Raw genomic sequence first — 13,763 nt, 5'->3', positions numbered from 1 at the left:
AAAGAAAAAACAAGGGTAAACTACTAATAGGTCTTAATAGTTGAGCTTAATTCCCATTAAGTTCTATTGGAAATAAGTTTTGATAAAATTGTTGTTAAAAATAATTTTTTTGTGACAATTTTTTATATGTCACTAAAAATTGACAATTAATGACTTTTTTTATGACAAATTTTTTTCATAGGATAAATAATAAGTTCACTTATTAGGATTTACACGTAAGAAACAAACTAAGTTTATAGAAGACAAACACGACAAAGGATTCAAAATTTTCCTTTAGTACTTTTCAAATAATGAAGATTTTCTAATGCCTCCCCATCTTTCCGGCCCAGGAACCCCCCTCCCCAGCCACATCACACCGCAGCAGCTGGCAGATTTTCCTCACCATACAACTATGCCGCCAGCCACAGCGTGTATGAGGGTGGTCCTGGCACAGCAGCCTCGTATGAACCGGGATATGGTGGGGCTCTCACTCAAAGCCCTGCTGCTGCCCTTCCTCAACAGTACCCATTTGCTACTCAAGACATCGGAGCTACTGGGGCTTGGGCAAGTGGATCATATGGATTGCAGGGACCGTATGCAGGACAGACGAATTATGGCGGTACGTATGATTATAGTGCTGCAGCTGGACCTGCATACCCACCATACCCCCAATAGTGTGTGGTAGGGATGAGGATAATTTATATATTCTATGCTCTGGTTTTTAGTTTTACTATTTGAAGAACTCGAGGCTGAGAATCATAGCTATTTCCTTTTCTTTCTTTCTTTTTTTTTTTTTTTTCTTTTTTTTTTTTTGGTAGAAATAATGACTTTAACCACCGTCATATAGATGGTGTTTCTCTAACATCAGATGTTTTGTGATCTTATGAAATGCTGTTGCTGGATATCTGCTATTGCTTCACTGGGTTTTGAATTGTTGGCCTTTATCTATAAATTGCATTGCTTTATTGTGCCCTGTTTGGATAATAAACAGAAACTCTATTGCAGGATCACAAGTAAACTTGAAGTTGGTGTATTTTATTGGGAAAATATAACCTGCTAGTGCTTTGAAGATTTTTTTCGTCCCTTTTGTGGAAACAGAAAATTATATAACATTATGTAGTATCAGCGTTTACAGATTAGCTAGCTCACGGACTGGCAGAATTACAGATCTAGAAACTTTAGATATACATAAAAACATTAAATAACCTACAGATAGTTTTGATGTGCTCAATAATTAATTGTGCAACTAATATTCCAATATGGTTCACATTTGACATTCAAAATATTAACCAGGACTTGGCAATCTGTGAATGCCAACACACATGTTAGTCAATGATCATTGTGGTGCATCCACACAAGCTTTAGCTTCTGCCACCAATGGAGAGGGAAGATAGTGTATTGTGACTTCTTGTTGAACATTTACTTGTTCTTCATTGTGGCAAACCCATGCTGCACCAGCTCTACACTTTGCTGCTGTCCGAGATCCATCAACCACAAATGTCCACACCTGAGGATCTGCACTGTTAGTACTAGATATTCATATAATTTTTATGTAAAATTATATGGATATCTATATGTGAAAATATGCTTTTGCCTTTTTGATTAATCAAAGCAATCAAAATTGAGTTGATATATACGTAATGTCTTGACAGTTAGATATATCTGTGCAAGGAAAAGACATTCAAATTTCTAAAACAAGTAAGTCGAACAAACCAATGCACAAAACATACTCAGGAAATATATTTGATTTTGTCACCAGTATATAGAGATGCGAGTCTTTAGTTAGACGTTACAGCCATACATATTTCCCACTTAGATTACCATGATCAATATCAAAGCAATATTCTTGGTCTTTTTATATATTGATCAGTGTGAGATGGATTAGTAGACAAATCTTACATGGGTAATCTATAATGTAATGCACACAATTAAAGATGGAGCAATGAAAGGGGGTGGACAGGTGTTTAGTTATGGTTTGTTCTTATATTTTGAAATTTTTTTTACACCTGAGCACCATATTGATCCATGAATAAAAACAAGGCATTTATTTGCAATTTCATTGAAGCATCAAATTTCTTTAAATATCTGGTCCGTTAATATCATTCTTCTGTTTCAATGGATTGAAAACTATAAATTAAGTTGTAGACCAAGTCATAAGCACGTTATTCTGATCTTATAAATTGGGAGCTTAGGATGGAAATGCATATGTGATTTGTGTGTGTATTTGTGCGGACCTGTGCAAGAGAGGGAGAGAAGGAATACCACTGGCATCTGAGAGAAGTTTCCTCACCTCTTATAATTTTTGAGCTTTCTATTCAATCTCTCTTTGCTACTTAACATGGGACGGTATCCGTCTGCAAAACTGCAAGGCTTCCCCAAAGTTGCATTTCAGCCATTGGAGAAACCAAATCCGAATCACCAATAATCTCTGCAAGAGCAAAACCCATCCTCAAACTTGTGGAACCTATTGGCATCTCTTACCAAAAAGACCTTGTCCAAAATCCTTGACAAGCCCTTGATGAACTCATGACAATCCCCACAAACTCTCAAGTTTTTGAAAACTCGAATCATTCTTCCCCCCTTTTGTATCCCACTGTGAACTAATGCCAACCCAATTGCCAGCTTCTCACTGTGAAATCTCAAGCTCTCCACCTTTGATTCCTCTTCAACATCGTGCAACGCAAATCTCATTTCATAAGCATAACCCGTCTCTTCTTTTATCCTTCTCTTCATTTCCTTCAAAACTTCATGGATTTCTTCTGTAAGCAGGTGCGTCTCATCTCCATTGTAAAAGAAGTGAACCTCCTTGTCAATCTCAACCCAACTCTGTCCTGCTTCTTTCTTCAACCCTTTCAACTTCACCAATTCTCTCACGCTCTCACGCTCTTTCCAGTAGCCAGCATCAGCATAGATATTTGACATCAAAACGTAATTGACTGGATTGTTACCATCCAATCTGAACAGTAACTCTCCTACTTCTCTCCCTATTTCCAACTCCCCATGTACTCTACAAGCACTAAGCAATGTTTGCCATATCCCAACGTTTGGTTTTAGCGGCATGTTCTCTGTAAGTCTCTTAGCGTCTTTTAAGCGTCCAGCTCGACCAAGTAGATCAACCATGCAAGCATAGTGCTCTACTCTAGGTTTGATTCGACAATCCTCATACAATCTTGAAAAGAATTCTTGACTTTCTTCAATTAGTCCAGAATGGCTACAAGCTGAGAGGACAGCCAAGTAAGTCACTCCGTCGGGCTCAACATTATCTAGCCGCATTTTCTTGAAGAGTTGTATAGCTTCTCTGCCATGACCGTGTTTGCCATACCCCGTAATCATAACGGTCCAAGAAACCACATTTCTTTCAGGCATTTCACTGAAATGACTTTCTGCTTCCTCTATTAACCCACATTTCAGATACATATCAACAATTGAATTGGCTACCGATATGTCCAAACCAGATGGAACTTTGATTGTGTAACAATGCATTTGCTTCCCTTGCTCTACCAGAACAAAATCAGCAAACACGCCTATCATGCTCGAGAGAACAAAACCGTCTACCCGAATGCTACTTTCCCTAAGCTGCCCAAACAAATCCATGGCTTCCATTAGATTTCCTTTTTGACCATAACCCACAATTAGGGCAGTCCATGATATCACACTCTTCCGTTCAACTTGATCAAATACTTGCTGTGCTTCAAATAAGTGCCCACTTTTCACATACAGATCAACAAGCGCACCTGCTATAATTGTCTGAACAGAGAGCGGGAATCCTTTTGCGATCAAATAAGCATGAATTTGACTTCCTTCCCGAATCGCACCAATACCACTACAAGCTTTCAAAGAGCTTGTAAGTGTAAATTCGTCTGGCACTTCTCCTTGTTCTTGCATTTTCTGGAACAAAAGTAATGCTTTGTCTCCCATTCCTTCAAGGGCATATCCTGCTATCATCACATTCCAACTTATGAGGCTTCTAACTGGCATTAGATCAAACATTCGCTCTGCTTCACTAATTCTTCCACATCTCGAGTACATGTCCACAATAGAATTTCCCACCACAGGATACCATTCAAATCCAGTTCTAACACAGTTGCCGTGAATTTGCATTCCATTCTCAATAATACTCAAAAACCCACAAGCTTTAAAATTTGTCGAGAAAGTAAACTCGTTGGGATCAACATCAGAATACCCCATTTGACAAAAAAGCTGTAACGACACTTTGGGATTACCCTGCTGCAAGTGACCACACATCAATGCAGTCCACGAAACAACATTTCTTTCAAGCATTCTATCAAACACAGCACAAGCAATGTCCATTCTACTACATTTTCCATACATGTCTATAAGGTCATTGCTTAGCATCATGTCAAACCCATATCCCAATTTCACTACAGCTGCATGGGCTTGTAGTCCTTGATCAATAAACCAATTTTTTGAACAGCTCCTCAGGAGCTTAGCTAATGTTTGCCTCTCAATCATCAATGAAACAGAAATTCAGTGTATTATTAACTAACAATTACAAAATCCATCGAGACCTCGGTGGCAATCTTTGTTGATCAATGGTTTCGCTTTTGTGCAGATAGAAATGGGTTTTTGCAGAGGACTTTGTTTGGGTAATCCGGAAGAATGTATCAAGCTTGGCGGTTGTTTGATAAAATGTCGGAAAGAGATGGTATTTGATGGAGTAGAATGATTGGAGGATCAGCGAATCATAGTAGAGCTAGCGAAGCAATTGAGCTGTTTCGAGAGATGCAGAGGTTGAACCAAATGAGTTGCTTGAACATGGTTTCTAACAAAATAAATAATGAAAAAGTCATATACGTTTTTATTTTGTGTGAAATTAAAAATTTTAAAACAAGTTTTTCATGTTTTCTGAAAACAAAATAAAAATAAAAAATATAATCAAACACCAAACACACATTTTTAATTTTTGATTTTTTTTTCAATTGACACCATTTACTCTCCATAATAAATTAATTTCCAATATTCTAACCCTGACCCTAACATATTGCTTAAAACCACCTGTAACTTCCTGCCGCCATTTCCACCACCGGCGCCCCTTCCCTCCTAACTACGTCTCTTACCCGTTTCCATGGTGGCATGCTGGTAGAGGGTTGGGAATGGTGGGGGCAAAGGCAATTTTCGGCATCGTGAGGATGGGGTGGTTGTTGGGTTTCAGGTAGAAGATGATGGGGATGTGGGAATAGAAGATGAGGGCATTTTAGAAATTCGTTCAAGGAGCATGATCATAATTAGTTGAAAAAATGATGTGAATTGAGAAGATATAAATATCATGTCATTGTCTATATAGTAATCCCAGCCAATAAAAAAATCATAACACACTAACTAGGTAATTGGTTTAGAGTATCACGTAAGCAATGTTATATTGTGCTTCTAGACTACTAAATAAAGCCCGAAGATATGTGGTATGCAAATAGAAACTCCGATTATAACATAGATAGATACAAGTTGATTTACAAAACTGTCCCTTCAAATCCGAATTCAACACAAAGTTGAAACCTAAAGAAAATTACATAAACTTGAATCCATGCCTAGGGGGGGAAATGTACAGAAATTGAAAAATAAAGTGCATTCAAAGCAGAGTTGAACTAGGGTTTTTTGAACAGAAGAAAAGTAAATAGTATTAAAGATAAATGTTATACATGACTAGGCCTAAAAGGAGGTGCCTTCAAATCCTTATACAAAATATATTACAAAGAAAGGAAGACACCTGAGTGAAAGTACATTCATTAGACAAGGAGTTGAACTAGCTCATCAAGGGCCAATGATTCAAATTATTCAACCAAATATCCTACCAGCCGAATTTGTGCACAAGAGAGAGACCGCATACAACAACGACCGCATACACACTACAATCCATGAACATTGCACCCACTATGTTCTGCAACACCAAACCTGACTCCAATGCCTTGCCTACTTGTTCAGCAAAACCGTACCCACCAATCAAAGGGACACTATTTGCTTCTTGCTCAATCCGCTCCAACCGTCTCTGTTTTCCTAAAAGTAGCTGTGCTAGCACAATCGATACATTGGTAAGCAAAACTAGATACAAAGGCCCAAAAAATATGGTGCTCTTCACGATGTGGCTACCCAGTACAGGAAGTCCAACATGAGAAAGTACTACTAAAATGGCTGCTGGTAGAGAACAATAGATGCGGGTACTCTCTGACACTGCAATGGCACAACTTATTTGATTCGGGGTGAAAAATTTACTCCGATAGACATGTGGTTCAACGTGATGATCTGAGTCAGAAGTGGAAATCGATGTATTTTGAACTGTCGATGAGACACGGGATGATTCTACTCTGCCATCGACTTCCCAAGGAAGAACTCTCAAAGCTTCAGTGTTTGTCTCACATTTGCGTAAAAATGGTTGCTCTTTACTTCCACGATCAATGGTGCCAGATTCATTGGCAGAGGCAACCTTCAGCAACAAAGAACTAGAGGATTTATCCTCACCGTTGTATGAAACTGCAATATCAACAAGATTAATGACTGAAACCGAAAGTGGATTAAAAATATATTAAAACACAAGTCAAAGAAGTACACAACATGCCCCAGCATGACGTTTGAAATTGAATTCCAAGCATAAACTATACTCCACGCAATCTAATGCATGAAATCCTAAAGATTTTCTATTACGGCCTGCATAAAAATCCAGATATTAATCTCCCACAACATTTGTGAGGCATATTTCAAATTGTAAGTAACCAGCTGCCAAATGGATTGCAATTATTTTAACCAATAAATTTAGTTAACAGCTGCTATGCAATCTATACAAATTCATAAGATACTTCCCTACCACACCAAGCAAATAATTTACACATGGTATAATATACAGCTTTCAACCCAGCAAAAGAAGCAAACTGTCGCTACTAAGGAACATCATAAACATTAAACTCATTGATTCATAGTCCATCCAGAAGTGGCCCCACCAAACACAGTTTCACTACCTCAGTGATTCAACCTTCATTTGATTCACAAGCTATTAGTGCGATGATTATATAATATAAGCACTTGGTTTTTGGCTCCATGTGGGATTTGCACGCGTACAAACACAAAATTTACTTGGTTTTTCAACCAATACCATCATTTTTTGGGTCATGGTTTCTGCTCTTAGATTTAGTGTCTTAAAAGGTCTAAGTAATCCTGTTGTTTCTTATTCTCCTTTTGACCAAAGGAAACTAGCTATAAGGCCATAAGAAAGTACTAGAAACATTAGCATCTAAATTCCAAAATTCTTGCAAACCATGCGAATATCAGCGAACAAGTTCAAATTTGAAAGTACGGGAACTGTTGAACTTTGAAACCACCTGTTACGTCCAGAGCATGTCTCAAAATATAGACTTTGCTGCGACAACACAAAGGCTTGCAGTTTAGTTGCAAAGTCGGTGCAATAAGTTGCTCAATTTAGGATTGCCAAGCATTCAAGCAGTTTTCAACTAGAAAAATCATGATTTTAGTAAAAGCAAACTAAAGTCCTCCATATTATTAGCATTTGTGTGTTGGAATATAGAATGCTCCCTTATTAAGAATTTCATTGAATTGACCATGGGTTCACCACCAACTCTTCTAAAATGGAAATCACAATTGCACAATAACTTGGTTTCTCTTAACCAGTTTGGCAAGTGTTCATGACCCATCAAAATTATAACTAAAATAATCCCCTGCGAAGCTGAAAAACAAAAAATAAAAAATAAAATCACAAATTCTAAACCATTTTTGGCCACAACTTACTTTAGGCCTCAAATAATTACTATAAAAATCATATAGTTGATTTAGATCATCTCCAATCCTTCATCAGATTAAATTTGATGAAAAATCGATGAAAATAGTACTCAAACTGTTTCATCAGTTTGGTAAGTGATACTTTTTTTCATCAAATAAAGAGAACGTTTATTGTTTCATCAAATTTGTAGGCAAGTGTTGGTTCCTAGACAACCAATTTTGAGATGAATTTATTGAAAATTTACTTTAGCCGGATGACCAACTGGTCGAAAGGCCAGATTTTTACTCAAATTTAATGAAATATGGGATGAATGATTAGAGATGTTTTTACATAAGCAACTATTCTTCTTTCTCTTTGCAACATATTAATTATCACAAGGACATCAATTTTATGCAACAAATCCATAGAAGAAAAAAAAAAAGGATCATTTTTTTTCGTTTTAGTTAAAAATTAAGCTAACAATCTGATAATTAGACATATATAAATATATATACATAGAGAGAGAGAGAGACAGAGAGACAGAGGGAGGGAATACCAGTGGATTGATGTGGCGAAAGATTTGAATGATGAGATTGAGAGGGCGAAGATGATGAACAAGGCAGGGTTTGGAAATGACAAGCGATCCGAGCCTCTATCCGCAATGCGACGTCGTCTGGCCTCTCTGCTGCTTGTCGCCATCCCCGCAATGTAGTTTGAGAACGAATACACACACACACACACACACAAGCTTTGGATCGAAAATGAGTTTCACTTCTTCAGAATATAACTAAGAAAAATGGAGATGGCGAATCTCATTTATGCAAAGTTTTTGATTGATGTTTGCTTACGAATCTCGTTCTTCAGTTTTGGTTACGTGGATTGGCATGATTGAATACGATCAAATTAAGGTAACGGTAGAAATGTCAAATTTTTTATTAAATAAATGTTCAAATATCACATACGGTGTGGGTTTCGTGAGATATTTGATCATTTATTTGTTAAAAAATTTAAGATTTATAATATTTTTCATCAAATTATGGTTATCATGTTTTTAAATAAATAATCACAATTTGTCAGGTTTGTATAATATTTTTGTAAATTTTTGTCTCTTTGGCTTCGTTTGGAAAGTGGGTTGGTTTTTTGGGTTTTTAATTTTTTTGATTATTTTAGTCTGGGGTTAAAAACCTGGTTTGGAAAGGACTTTTGGTCTTTTTAGATTTTTTTGTGAGAGAAAGAATGCAATGATTATAAGTTGAATGAGATATTTTGTCTTATTGAGCTAAAAAGTCTATTTTATTTTTTGTGACTATTTTAACTAAAAAAGTCACAAAACCCACTTCCCAAACATAGGCCTTTGTATATTTTTATTTATTGCAGTGATAAATGGATCAAACAATTTAAATTCCACTTTTATTCAATTTATTAAAAGTTCATGTGTAATTAAACTTGAATATATTGTTAGAATTCATTAAAAATTGTAAATTAAATTTAAATAGTTAATAATTCGTTCAACTTAATTCGACTGTCTTAACATTAAATACAAATACCAAATTACTTGAGGTGGACTCGAAAAAAAATTATTTGAGATTAATTTAAAAGTGTAATAAATAAAACTTAAATTTTTTAAAACTTTGTAAGTTGTCGAACCAAGCTGCTAGTTTACCACCCCAAATATTGAATTTATAATTAGTTGGGCTCAACTTTTTAAACGATATGTTTGTAAGTGAACCCGCAAAACTAATTGGACCTCATCCCAAGCCCAAATAGTAAGGTAGGCCCTCATCCCAAGTCTAATAGTAAGGAAGGCCCAAAAAAAGCTCCAAATGAGTCTGGCGCCTTAGACCACTCGGCCCTCCTGACACCTCTATGCTCTCTCTTCCTACTTTTAAATTTGGGCGTCTGACCCAAAGGTCCAAGCCCAACATATCATACCCCATTTAGACCCAAAACAAATTTAATACTCCATTAAGTCCTCAAATTAACAATAAGACGAAAATATCCACAATATATAATCCAATTTACACGCGCGCAACCATCTCCCACGTTCCCATCATCTCAGTCCGATCAGTACACTGTCACGTCTCCGCCGCTCGAAATCGACTCCTCAGTCCTCCATCTCTCTTCCGTTCAACTCCATCCCCTCTGAAACCCTAACCCTAACCAGAAAACGTAACCGTTCATTTTCATCACCCACAATCATCTCAGTCTGATCAGTACACTGTTACATCTCCGCTGCTCGAAATCGCATTCTCAATCCTCCATCTTTCCTCCATTCGACTCCATTCCCTCTGAAACCCTACCCTAACCACAAAACCAAACCGTTCATCTTCAACACAACACCAAGCCGTTCATATTCTCCAATCGGCGACTCTCAACAACACGAAGAACCATCACCACTCTGAAGAGATTTCATAGTTCCTGACTTCCGATTCACAAAAATGGGGAAAAAAGTAACATCTCTATTCACCTATTCATTATTTTTCATTCACATTTGTACATCATTCTTTCATATTTCGTATATACACATTTTACATACTTCCAAATGTATAAACCCTCTTTTATATATAGTCCCCTGTTTTTCAACATTCTAAACACTGTTTTTACACATAAATCCCTGTTTTTACACATTCAACACCTTATTCTTATTCTTGTTGTTCAATATTGGCTTCTCTTATTCTTATTTTTGAATTTTTAATCTTCTTGTTGTTATTGTTGCTTTTTACAAAATACAATGGGCTGTTCCTATTGTTCATACAATGGGCTGTTCCTATTACTCATACCCTGCGGTCACTTTCATTTTTTCAGAAATAGCTGTTGGAAGATATTGGAAGAAACAAACCCATATGCTCACAAATCCAATCAGGGATTTAACCATCTCCCATTTTGAAAGTCCATCTCCTGTATCCACTAAAATGCCACCACCATCTCCCCATCCACAAAAAACCAAACCACCACACTCAAAAACAACCAAACCCAACAGACCCCACCAAAAAACCCACAAAATAACCACACCACCTACAAGAAAAAGCCCAAGAACTACACCACAGACCCCACCCACCCAACAAATACCAACCACACCTCCAACCACAACAAAAACAAACAAAAGAAAGCCAACAAAAAACCAAGAAGCTCCTCCAACCAAAAAAAGAAAGCTCCAAGAAAGCCAATCAACTCCCAAAACAAAAACCAAGGCATCAAAAGAAAAAAAAGCAGCAGTCCCTGCAAAGAGAGTCCAACAATTTAATTATCGTTCCAACATCGGAACGGTAATCAAACTGTTGAAGGGGGTCAAATTTACAAAAGCCCAACAGACAGAGCTGCAAAAAATCCCTTTTTGGCCCCTTATAAATGCTCTCTCCTCAACACAACTGAAGGCCTCTTGGTGCAGATGCTACAATTCCATTGTAGCAGAAATGACAACACTCTACAACAAAAGAAAAAGATCATTTGTACTTGGCAAAAAGGAAATGAAACTCAGAAGCAGTGATGTCAAGCTCATTTTTGGTATCGACTGTGGAGAAGACAGTATCACCACCAAATCCTATGCAAGACCAAAGGATTTTCAGCTTCCATTTTACAAACGAAGATGCAAATCAGTCAAGAGATTGGATGGCAAGTCTTTGACCAAAATGTTTCAACAAACAAAAAAAGGAAAATCAACCAATGATCGTCAAGATCTTGCAAGGGTAATCACCCTTTACTTGTGCTTGAAACTTCTCATGCCCACAACAGGCCATACACTCAGTTGGAGTTTCCTCAACTATGTTGACAATCTCAACAACATCAAGAAGTACAATTGGGTTGAGGCAATAAAAGACACACTGATGAATTCAATGGCAAATGCAAACAACAACCCAAGGCACGTCACTGGATGCGTCATGTTACTCTTGGTAAACACATTACTCAACTACTTTCCACAAAAATATCAGACATCCACCTATTTCTAACTATCTAACATATTTCAACTTCTTTTTTTTTTTTTTTTACAGTACTGGTACTGTGAGTACAGTAAACTCCTCCGACCATCCAACAAAGAAGGCTTCCCAAGGTTTATGAAATGGAACCTTGGCAAAATGTACTCAAAGTGGAAACACATCAGCCTTGCTCACTTTGAAAAGGTATTCAAACTCTTCTATACTATCATAGCACAAATCTATTCAACACTCCTTTCATATTCATTGTAGTACAAATCATATTATGAAACTGTGAAAATTTTCAGTTTCAAAGCACACACTTCTTTAACATCACTCATGTTATGAAACTGTAACATTTTTCAGTTTCAAAAAACATATTTCGACACTTAACCCACATTACTCACAGTACAACTCATCTTATGAAACTGACCAAATTTACAGTATTACTGATATATGCCACATTATTCCAATGCAGGTTAACCAAAGTGCTTTAACCCCAACTGAACAAGAAATACAGTTATTGCATATCAATCAAAGCACATCAACAGACTCTTCAGCAAAGAAACAAGACCACAAAAAGGACAATAAGCAAAAAAAGAAAACAAAAGTAACAAAAAAAAAGAAGACTTCTAGACAGTGATGAGGATGACTTTCTCAAAGAAGAACATCATTCAGAATCAGAATCACAATCAGAACAAGAAGAACAACAAAAAAAAAAAAAAAAAAGAAAGCAAAAACCACAAGAAGAACCAGAAAGTGATGAACAAGAAGAAAAGAGTGATGATGAAAAAAATCAAGTGACTGATGAAGAAAAAACTGATGAAGAAGAAACTGAAGAAGAAGAAGAAACTGAAACTGAAGAAGAAACTGAAGAAGAAGAAGAAGAAGAAGAAGAACAACAACAACAACAACAAGAAAAAGAAGAAGAACTTGATGAACAACAAGACAATGACAAAGCAGAAGAAAGACAACAAATAAAAGGTGATCAACAAGAAGACCTTGATGAAGAAGAAGACCAACAACAAGAACAAGAAGAACAACAAACAAACCAACAAGAAGAAGTCAATGAATAAGAACTGACAAACCAACAAGAAGAACTGCAAGAGAAATCTGACATATTTCATGCGCAAGGTAAACTATTGTCTAATACTAAAGCATACTGCAAAATTTCATTAAACTAACCAAAACACAATCCAACATTTTTATAGGTCATGACCAACCACAAACACCAACCAAAGAGGACGACAAGGACAAGCTCATATCAGCCATGAGAGCACAAATGCAAGAAATGGAACAAAAATTCATGGCTGAATTGCGTAAAAAAGAAGATCAATTGAAGGAAATGTCCACCAAAAAAACTGGCAGTCCCCAACAAAGATCCATGGTCAAGAGAATCAAACAAAAATCAAGAAAACAAGCACATGACCCAGATTTTGAATACCAACCAATGACCAAACCCAAAGAAGATGCAAGAAACAAGACACAAACTGCTGCTGATGTACCCAAACCAACACAGGGTACCGATGAAGAAAAAGAGAAGAAGAATGACAACAACAAAGAGGGTGCTCATGAAGCAAAACAACAGCAGAAAGAAAAGATGCAAGAACATATTGGCCAAGAGAAAGCAGTTGCTGCTGAAACAAACCCAAAAGAGCATGCCAATCAAAAGAAGACAAAACTTCAAGTATTGGAAAGTGATGATGATTTCCAGGAAGAATCAATCCCAAACAAGCCACTCGCCATTTCATGCCGCAAAACAAACAAGGTTTGGCATAGCCTATCCAAAAAAGACCAAGACCAAATTCAACTCATCAACAACACACAATCAAGTGCTTGTGTCTGGTCTGGCAGCGAAGATGAAAACTGCGTATACTTTTCAGATATATGCAGATTGACCAACAGGGAACCCTTATATGGGAATGTAGGTCTCCAACTACACAATTTTACAGTTTCTGTACATATTCAATAACCTATTCCACAAACCTAACACATTCTCATATATAACATGTTTCAGGTCATTGATGCCTTCTCACAGAAGCAATTGGCACTCCAGCCAACCATTGAAGAATTTGAGAAAAACGATCTAGTCTTTGCAAGCAATCCATATGCAGGAAGATCTTACGTTTTCTCAACACTCATCAATGTAA

The 13,763-nt window shown here is 36.8% G+C and overlaps 1 pseudogene across 1 annotated transcript; it reads right to left on the bottom strand.

Annotated features, from left to right (window-relative positions):
* Positions 1 to 994: 994 nt before the first annotated feature.
* LOC145806452 (putative pentatricopeptide repeat-containing protein At3g15130 pseudogene) lies at positions 995 to 4,793 on the bottom strand (annotated as a pseudogene). The gene is made up of 2 exons (XR_014349592.1): positions 2,270 to 4,793; positions 995 to 1,486 (listed from the first exon to the last, which is right to left on the bottom strand). The product of XR_014349592.1 is annotated as a putative pentatricopeptide repeat-containing protein At3g15130 pseudogene (transcript).
* Positions 4,794 to 13,763: the final 8,970 nt, after the last annotated feature.

The sequence above is a fragment of the Camellia sinensis genome, chromosome 13 (assembly GCF_055761805.1).
Source record: "Camellia sinensis isolate YWXY chromosome 13, ASM5576180v1, whole genome shotgun sequence".
Lineage (NCBI taxonomy): Eukaryota > Viridiplantae > Streptophyta > Magnoliopsida > Ericales > Theaceae > Camellia > Camellia sinensis.
Note: the sequence above shows the minus strand (reverse complement) of the source record. Positions and strands in the feature narration are given on the sequence as shown.